The following is a 6639-nucleotide window of genomic DNA, read 5'->3' on the forward strand; positions in this document are numbered from 1 at the left end:
GAGGGCTAAAATAAGAAAGAGTCGCGCGCGTTAGTACACACATATTTATTCAAATCAGTTAGTTTGTATCACCAGAGGCTCAATGTATATATATACCTCGGCGCCGGAGGTGGTTGCTACTTCCATTTGAAGATCGTCGTTTATCGACGTTTGTTCGGCATCATCTTGCTGACGGCGCCCTTCATCTTCACCGTCAAGGTTCAGATAAGAAGAGATATCATCTTCTTCTTCTCCGGTCGGCACATATAGAATATCGCCGTTTATGATGCCGAACATATGTGCTTCACCATCCGGATCATAGTTGTCCATAATCGGGTCAGCTCTATCGTCCGCCATTATGTCAGTCCTGAAAACATGTAGTAAAAACAAATTAATTAAGTGAAGAAGGGGGGCGGTGGCGGTGGCGGTGGCGAAAGGGCGGTGGCAAAAGGAGGGGGCGAGGAAGGGGTGGGAGAGGGTGTCGCGGTAGAGCGCGAGACGGGGCGGCACGAATGTCATTTTGTGAAGAAACTTTGCAAGCAATTAAACATTTGTCAATGTTTGGTAAAAAAATTCGCTTATACAATTTCATCTACATCGAATTTATATATCAGAATAGCGGATAGAGGCATCATTAAAGGAGTCAGGTCTACTTACTTTATGCTTCTTTCCAATTTTATGGTGGATTTGATAAGAACCCTTTTTGCTTTCTTGATAAATAATCGACAAAAAAAGCGTTTTTTATATAACCTGCTTGTTTTATTATAATTATAACAAGTCCTATATGGAAATGCCCGCTAAAGAGAAAATCTATTTGATTGTCTCTCGGCCAATATCGATTTTTAGAAAAAAAAAACAAGAATTTTCTTCTTTTTTTAAATACAGGTAGCGTCTGTTGCTCCTAATGATTGGAAACGGTTTCCAATTGCCAACGAGGATTTAGATCGACTACTACTACTAGTTGCATTGCTCCCCATCGGGACGATGTTGCTCCTAATCCCCTCCTTTGGAATCTATAGTACTAGTGCATACTAGCTGGCCGTTGACCGTTGTTGCTCATCGCGTTTTCTCAAAGTCCACTGATTTTGCTCAGGGCTAGTTCGGAGATTTTGCTGGTCCACTGATTTTGGATCAACGCCGGGATGGCATGGGCGCTCGGCGATGATGCGAAGTAGACTTGCACAGGCAACGTGATGTACATGGATGTGTCAGTACGGTACGCTCGGCGATGCCACGATATGGATGACTTCTCGAGTGGAGATTGGAGAACCAAGTTCGCCGGTGAAACGTCGGCTCCTGATCAGATCTGGGGGTCGCGAACTAGCGATTGGATCTCGGAAGGGAGTTAGGAAAGCGAACAGACGTGCGTTCAAGGCTACAACTTTTTTTTTTAGGATCTTGAAAACAACTACGCGTTCAAGGCCCGGTCCTGATTTTGCTCATCTACCCGGGGCGGCGTTCGCACTGCGCGAGGGCCGACTCCGCGGGGTGCTGCCGCGTCGCCTCGTCGACGCTGAGCGAGTTGGCGAGGACCGTGTACATGGTCGGCACGTCGCCGGCAGAGAGGGTCATGCTGTCCCCGACCAGCGGCGGCCACGGACGGGGAGGGCGGCGGCGGTGACTGGGAAGGAATGATCGGAGAGGAAGGAAGGTCGCGTGGGGTTGAGGGCGGGCGAGCGAGGCGGCAGTACCGAGGCCGGCCGGCGGCGCGCGCGCGGTGGGCGAGGGCGACGGCGGGCGGCGTCGAGGGCGAGGGCGACGGCGGGCGGTGTGGAGGGTTTTTGGCGGGTTTTTTGCGTTCCCGCGCCCCCACCTTTAGTCGCGGTTGGTCTGGCCGACCGCGACTAAAGGCCGCCGCAGGTTTAGGGTTTTAGCCCCCCCCCAAACCTGTTTTCTGTTTAATTTGTATTGTTTTCTTTTTAATTTGTATTGTTTTCTGTTTAATTTGTATTGTTTTATTTGTTTTGTGCTTTATTTTAATTTTGAAGGAGTTTCACATATTCTATGGTACTACATACATGCATATGAATGTACAATTTCAAACAAATTTGAAATTAGAACCAAAAAGAATTCAAGAGGAATATACAATATATATTCAATATCATCGGATGACCATATACAATTTTGAACAAGTTTCCATACATAATTTAATGCATATAAAGTTCTACGTCCTTTGTATCTACGAACCGTCTCCAAACCCTACGAGGCAAATACAAATAATATGTCAAAAATAAAACTAATTCAATTCAATATGTTAAAAATACAAATAATATATCAAAAAATTCTGAAAAATAGAACTAATTCATTTCAAAATTCTAAAAATACAAATAATATATCAAAAAATTCAGAGAAGTTCTTCCCGGCCGCCTCTGTCTTCCCACAAGTTCTTCCCGGCCAGTCTTCCCGCCAGTTCTTTCCCGCCTATGTCTTCCCGCCATTTCTTCACGCCTCTATCTTCACGCGTATCGATGCTCCTTTTATAGGAACGGCGCCGCTTCTGCTTTGTCTTGTTCCTCCGACAGGGCGTCGTGCGCTACCCACGCGTCCTGTCTAACCTTTAGTCCCGGTTGCACCAACCAGCCGGGACTAAAGGTTAGATGACGGCGGCAACTTAGAAGGCGACGACTACCAGTACAACGACGACGGCGGCTATGAAGACTACGAGTATGCATATTATACGCCTAGGCAGGAGTATGACTAAATCACTCCAAATTTCATGTATCATCAGTGGTATCTCGAATCATTCGAAAATGGACACCAAATACATCACGGGTAATATAATTCACATGATCCATTCAACAAAGTTTGGTACAATAAATTATTACACATCATTTCTTCCCTTGTGTCCCTGCTTGCTTACGATTGTGCCGTATCCATGGAGCATCCTCATCATTTAACTTAATGCTTGGGTCGGTGTTCACTTTGAAGGGCGGAATTTCAGCAAACATATTATAATCTTCTGACATGTCTGTCTTGTCCTCCACTCCCACGATGTTTCTTTTCCCTGAAAGAACAATGTGGCGCTTTGGATCATCGCATGATGTACTGATCGTTTTCTTATCTTTCCGTTTCCCCGGTTTGCTACTCATGTCCTTCACATAGAAAACCTGAGCGACATCTTTCGCTAGGACGAATGGTTCGTCAAGGTAACCAAGATTGTTGAAATCCACCATTGTCATTCCGTATTGCTGGTCCACCTTTACCCCACCTCCTGTTAGCTTGAACCATTTGCACCGGAACAAAGGGACCTTAAAGGAGGGTCCATAGTCAAGTTCCCATATCTCCTCTATGTAACCATAATATGTGACCTTTTGCCCATTCTCGGTTGCTGCATCAAAGCGGACACCACTGTTTTGGTTGGTGCTCTTTTTATCTTGGGCGATCGTGTAAAATGTATTCCCATTTATCTCGTACCCTTGGAAAGTCGTTATAGTCGAAGATGGTGTCTTGGCCAACATGTACAGCTGATCTACAACATCATTGTCATTCATTAAATGTTTTCTCAACCAACTGCCGAAAGTCTCCATGTGGGCCTTCCTAATCCAGGATTCAGGCTTCCCCGGGTTGTCCGAGCGTAAAATATTCTTGTGTTTCTCAAAGTACGGAGCCACCAAGCTGGAATTGGCCAGTACAGTGTGGTGTGCTTCAGTCAGAGAATGGCCGTCCATACATATCGTTGATTTCCTTCCGATCGTGCCTTTTCCACTTAGTCTCCCCTCGTGCCACGATCGAGGAAGACCAATCGGCTTAAGGTCAGGAACAAAGTCAACACAAAACTCAATTACCTCCTCATTTCCATAGCCCTTGGCGATGCTTCCTTCTGGCCTAGCACGGTTACGAACATATTTCTTTAATACTCCCATGAACCTCTCGAAGGGGAACATATTGTGTAGAAATACAGGACCGAGAACGAAAATCTCTTCGACTAGGTGAACCAGGAGGTTCGTCATAATATTGAAGAAGGATGGCGGGAACACCAACTCGAAACTGACAAGACATTGGATCACATCGTTCTGTAACCGTGGTAGAACTTCTGGATTGATTACCTTCTGAGAGATTGCATTGAGGAATGCACATAGCTTCACAATGGCTACTCGAACATTTTCCGGCAGGAGCCCCCTCAAAGCAATCGGAAGCAATTGCGTCATAATCACGTGGCAGTCGTGAGACTTCAGGTTTTGGAACTTTTTCTCCGCCATGTTTATTATTCCCTTTATATTGGACGAGAATCCAGACGGGACCTTCATACTGCTCAGGCATTCAAAAAAGATGACCTTCTCTTCTTTGGTCAGAGCGTAGCTGGCACGACCTTGAAACCATTCCGGATGCCGGTCATCAGGGTCTTTCAAACGTTGCTGGTCCTGCCGTGCTTCCTTTGTATCATTTGTATTCCCATACACGCCCAAGAAGCTTAGGAGGTTCACGCAAATATTCTTCGTAACGTGCATCACGTCGATTGCAGAGCGGACATCTAGGACTTTCCAATATTCTAGCTCCCAGAATATAGATTTCTTCTTCCACATGGCTGCGTGCCCGTTAGCTCCCTTCGGAACTGATTGTCCGCCAGGACCCTTTCCAAAGATGACTTTCAAATCCTTGACCATATCAAATACCTCAGCACCAGTGCGTTCCGCAGGCTTCGGCCGGTGATCTGCCTTGCCGTTGTAATGCTTGCCTTTCTTTCTTACTGGATGAATTTTCGGAAGAAATCGACGATGCCCAAGGTACACGTTCTTCTTACAATTTGGCAAATGTACACTTTCAGTCTCATGTAAGCAGTGCGTGCATGCATTGTATCCCTTATTTGACAGTCCCGAAAGGTTACTAAGAGCAGGCCAATCGTTGATGGTTACGAAAAGCAACGCTCGTAGGTCAAATTCCTCTTGTTTGTGCTCATCCCACACACGGACACCACCCCACAGCTGTAAAAGTTCATCAACTAATGGCCTTAGGTACACATCGATGTCGTTGTCGGGTTGCTTCGGACCTTGGATGAGCACTGGCATCATAATGAACTTCCGCTTCATGCACAACCAAGGAGGAAGGTTGTAGATGCATAGAGTCACGGGCCAGGTGCTATGGCTGGAGCTCTGCTCGCCAAAAGGATTCATGCCATCCGTACTTAGAGCAAATCTTATGTTCCTTGCGTCAGCTGCAAAATCTTTGAACCATCTGTCGATCTTTCTCCATTGCGTTCCATCTGCGGTGTGTCTCAACTCCCCGTCCGACTTACGGTCCTCTTTGTGCCATCGCAACAACTTGGCATGCTCTTTGTTCCTGAACAGACGTTTCAACCGTGGTATTATAGGAGCATACCACATCACCTTGGCGGGAACCCTCTTCCTGGGTTTCTGGCCCTCAACATCGTCACCAGGGTCATCGCCTCTGATCTTATAACGCAATGCACTGCATACCGGGCATTCATTCAAATTCTCGTATTCACCGCGGTAGAGGATGCAGTCGTTGATGCATGCATGTATCTTCAGAACCTCTAAACCTAGAGGGCAGACAACCTTCTTTGCTTCGTACGTACTGGCGGGCAACTCGTTATCCTTTGGAAACATATTCTTCAACATTTTCAGCAAGTTTTCAAATGCCGAGTCAGCTACACCTGCCTCTGCCTTCCATTTCAGCAAATCCAGTGTGCAGCCCAGCTTTTTCAGACCATCATCGCATCTGGGGTACAGCGCCTTTCTGTGATCCTCTAACATGCGATCCAAATTCTCCCTCTCCTTTTCAGTTTCGCAGCGTCTCCGTGCATCAGCAATGGTCCGACCAAGATCATCAACGGGATCATCACGTGCCTCTTCTTCACCTTCCCCTTCACCTTCAGCATCCTCCATGAAAGTATCACCGAAATGAGCAAGATAGCTTTCATCGATGAAATCATCCCCTTCTTCATCTTCTTCCATTATAACCCCTCTTTCTCCATGCTTGGTCCAACAATTATAGCTTGGCATGAAACCGTGCCGAAGCAGATGCATGTGAACATCTCTTGAGGAAGAGTAACCCTTCTGATTCTTACAGATAACACATGGACAGATAACAAAACCCCCCTGCTTGTTCGCATTAGCCACTACGAGGAAATCTTTCAAACCCGTAGTGAACTCGCCGAAGAGTCGGTTACCGTACATCCATTGCCGATTCATCTGCATTATTATAATATAAAATATATAATTAACCATCATGCATTTGTTAAACTAACTAGCTACAAACAATATAAATTAAACAATGAACTGCACACATGCATATTTTATCAATGACACATCAAAGGTTCATCAAGTTGCTAACCGCGATCGAGGAGTGTGGCTCCAACACTTCATGTCATGTTTGTTTCATGCTCTTGGGGCATTTCATCAAACACCTTATGTGCATAAGAGGAACCAAAAGCAAACCTACACCCACTTGTGAAGAGAATGGCTCCAAATGGCTAAGTGTTGGCTGCTGGATGAGTATATATAGGGGAGGGGCTTTAGTTGCGGTTGGCCTGGCAAACCGTGACTAAAGGTGCCCGAAGGCCTTTAGTCGCGGTTGTCCTGGCCAACCGCGACTAAAGACCCTCACGTGCGCCACCTGGCCACCGAGCGCCCTGGGCCCAGGCCTTTGGTCGCGGTTCACCTCCAGAACCGCGACTAAAGGTCCCATTAGTCGCGGTTCCTA

This window comes from Triticum dicoccoides, chromosome 2B, assembly GCF_002162155.2.
Source record: "Triticum dicoccoides isolate Atlit2015 ecotype Zavitan chromosome 2B, WEW_v2.0, whole genome shotgun sequence".
Taxonomy (NCBI): Eukaryota; Viridiplantae; Streptophyta; class Magnoliopsida; order Poales; family Poaceae; genus Triticum; species Triticum dicoccoides.